The sequence below is a fragment of the Rhinolophus sinicus genome, linkage group LG01 (assembly GCF_036562045.2).
Source record: "Rhinolophus sinicus isolate RSC01 linkage group LG01, ASM3656204v1, whole genome shotgun sequence".
Taxonomy (NCBI): Eukaryota; Metazoa; Chordata; class Mammalia; order Chiroptera; family Rhinolophidae; genus Rhinolophus; species Rhinolophus sinicus.
In genome coordinates, this window is record NC_133751.1 from 38,849,379 (window position 1) to 38,853,147 (window position 3,769).

Consider the following 3,769-nt stretch of genomic DNA (forward strand, 5'->3'; position numbering starts at 1 on the left):
GCTGAGCTGTGCCCTCCACAACTAAGATTGAAAGGACAACAAGTTGAAGCTGAACAGAACCCTCCACAACTAAGATTGAAAGGACAACAACTTGACTTGGAAAAAAAAAAATGTCCTGGAAGTACACACTGTTCCCCAAGTACACACTGTTCCCCAATAAACTCTGTTCCCCTTCCCCAATAATAAAAAAAAAAAAAATGGGCAGAGGGATACCGGAAATGGGGTCAGAGAGGGAACCCCCAGCAGGGAGACTCTGCCAAAAAAGCGAGGCCAGCGGAGGCCACCAGTGGAGGTACCCGCGACAGCTAATGTGGCCTCATGGATGAGCTGGTACATGACTTAACCTCAGCCTTGGAGCAGACATCTGAACAGAATAACCTTGGCGAGCTGTGGGAGGATATGGCCTTGAGCCCTCGGCAGCACAGGCAGCAACTTCGCAAACCGAGAGGCGGGAAGCGCCGTTCAGACTTCACTCACCTGGCAGAGCATACCTGCTGCTACAGTGAGGACTCTGAGTCCAGTCTGGATGAGGCCATTAAGGACTGTCGAGAAATGGCCCCAGTCACCAATTTTAGTGACTCCGATGACACAATGGTAGCCAAACGGCACCCAGTTCTCAGCGCCATTGTTAAGAGTAAGCAACATTCTTGGCATGAATCCGACTTTTTTACCGATAATGCACCTTGTCAACTCAGGTGCCAGCAGAAGGTGAAGTGAGTGACATCAGAGGTGGCTGCCAGCCTTGGGCAGAAGCTCAAGCTGTCAGATTAGAGCCATGAGAGAGGGTGTAGGTACAAGTCTGCTAAGAAGCAGCATCACGCTGGAAGGAGAACACTCCCTGGGCCTCGTCTGGGCACGGATTGTGTGAATCAGCAGAAAATAGGACTTTCCTCAGCAAAACAGGAAGGGAAGAAAGGATGGCGTGTGAAGCAGAGGAACAAAAACAGGGCTCTGATGGCAGGTCAGAATGTGAAACCAGCAGTGTGTGTAGCAGCCATGACACCGGGCTCTTCACAAATGATGAAGGCCGGCAAGGGGACGATGAGCAGAGTGATTGGTTCCATGAAGGAGAGTGTGTTCCAGGATTCACCGTCCCAAATCTCCTGCCCACGTGCGCTCCTGATCCTTGCTCTGAAGTAGAAAGAATGGATTCTGGACTGGACACACTTTCAGATGCCACATTCCTTTTACCTTCTCGGCCAACTCAAAGAGGGTACCATGCTCGCTTGAATCGTCTGCCTGGAGCTGCAGTTCGATGCCTCAGAAAGGGACGAAGAAGGCTTGTTGGGAAGGAGACCAACATAAGTACTTTGGGTGCTGAGAGGACAGGCCACATCATTAGTGACTCTTGACAGAAAGAAAAGAATAAAGCGTTGGCTTCTGATTGTCCTCACATTTCTGCTTGGGCACATGGGTTTCATCCCCTTTCTCCTCTTTACTCCCTTGCTGATGCTTCTCACTGAAGACGCTGACCTGCAGTGCACACTGTTCTGCCAGACAGACAAACATACACTTCGGACCCCCATGTTCACGTGACATCAAGAGGAAATGGAAACCTGTGGCCACAGCATCTCTGTCTAGCCCAAATGCGGTTCACGTGGATGCAATGGAGTCAACTGCACAATCTCCCAACTCCAAGTGGTTGGTCAGGACCTCTGCCGCAGAGAAGCTGCTGATTTAGCTGCAGCTACGTTTTTTTAAAAATGCCACAAGAAAAGAACCCTGGATGCAGCTAGAGAGCAGTATTTCACCCCAGGAGCCAATGAGGTGTTGCGAAACCAACATTAATTAGACTTTGTATTATATAGGCTTGCATATCTTAATTGACATTCCCAGCCCATTCCCCACCAGGACTGGGTCCCTCTTTGAACAAAGCAGTGGACTCTTTCTCTTAGAAAATCATGTTGTGGAAATCTGGTGTTTTTTAAAAAATAAAGTGTTGCGGCAGCAATTTTTTTTTAAAAAAGGGTCATTTTATGCTATATTTGTTACATTGCTATTACTGTCTCACCAGGTACCTACAGCTCCATTTACAGAGCTGTTGCTTTTTTGCAGGTGTGTCTTTTCTTGAAAAACTAATAACTGCTTTTGCGTACTCTCTGTGTAGAGCTTTAATATCATTTGAGGAAGTCCCAAATGATATTCATTAGTCAAGACCTTTGTGTGGAATTGTGCTTGCAGGAGGTTAGGCTTGCCTCTGAGCCTGGCCTCGATTCCCTCAGAGTGCCAATCTGATAAATCCACTAAGGTCTCAGTTTGGAGCCTCAGAAGACAACACCAGCAGCGTGGGACTTGGGAACTTCTTCTAGTCTTCTTGATGGCCTAGTGGGACCGCCAGCAGCTGCACCTATATACATACACACACAGATTGGTGTCATGAAGATGTTTTAGCTGTACAGCAAACTTAAGTAGTCAGTGGATTGTGTCTTTATACTTCATGTTGCAGTGTAAGCCTTTATGTACTAAATGGGACTTGTATTGTTAGTTTATAGGTCAATGACCTGCAGCAGAAATTCATACTCTAATATAAAAAAGTATGGCTTCTTGGGGCCATACTTTGGGAAGGAAAAATGTCTTTTGCCATGCCTTTTTTCTTGACCTGTTCATCACAGCTCAGCTGCATGTAGTTATGTATATAGCGGTGCCTGAAGTTGGATGCTACTCTGTCAAAGTGAGGAAGAAGTGACTGCTGGAGCTGCTGGAGAGAAGCCACCCTTTCTAAAAAGGTATTAGCAAACGTGTCTGTCGTTCAGGGGCCTGGGTGATAGAAGGGCTCTCTTGTGGTACAAATAGAGTGCATTTACTCTGAAATGTACCGAAACCGCTCTCTGAGTGCCCACTGCTCTGGTTATGTTCTAGAGGAGCTCCCGCTCTGCCTGGGTAGTTTCTGTGCTTAAATAGGTTGTTGAGTGGGACAGAGCCTCCTTTTCTGAAGCGCATATGTCCCTCTTTCTCACACAGAATGTACTGGTAGGCTGCTCTATTGTGTTCCCTTTAAAAATCAATGGTAGCTCCAGAATTTCCTTGTCTGTGGTAGGTGTACATGGTTGGAGAGGGAGACTTAAGCTGAGTTTACATAGCGCTCTCCATAAGCCAGAGGACAGGTCACTTATCCATAACAAGGCCACGGTGGAAGGAGCCGCAGGTGCAGGTCGTGGGGGGAGAAGCCTCCCTGGCGGCCACCCTGGTTCTCCTTTCATAGTGAGTGTGCTTCCCTTCCCTACAGGCCACATCCACAGCAGTGTAGAAGATGCAGTGTCTGTTGAATACAAAATGGCACTACTGAATTCTTTAGTGATGAGGGTAGATCTTATGGTCATATGTGCATTCTTAACTAGTCCCCACAGTGTCCCGAGACACACATTCTAACAATTTGTTGGATTTAAGGGAGAAATCCATGGACATAATTTATTGTCTTTGTAGTAAGCTCTGTGGCTCATACAGAGATTGGTCCTGTGATCATGGCCTATTAAGACCTCCACATTTCAGGTTGAACCTTTTTTATGCCACGTTGCCTGACAATTCTCCTTTTTACCTGTCATTAAAAATAATTTATATATACAATTTTACGTTTTGAACATCTCTGTGACATAAAGGTAAGTGGCTACTGCCATTTTACAGAGACAAGAACAGTCACAGTTTAGTGACTTGCCCAAAATCACTTAATCAAGCCAGGATTAAAATCCCAGACTTTCATACTTTCTCTGCCCTGGGTTGTAACCTTGTTTTTCATTGATAGACCTCAGTCACTCTGCGACCCATGGTTTTG

At 46.5% G+C, this 3,769-nt stretch overlaps 1 pseudogene; it reads left to right on the forward strand.

Moving 5' to 3' along the window:
- Positions 1 to 223: 223 nt before the first annotated feature.
- Positions 224 to 1,840, forward strand: LOC109449079 (G patch domain-containing protein 2-like; annotated as a pseudogene).
- The last annotated feature ends 1,929 nt before the right edge of the window (positions 1,841 to 3,769 follow it).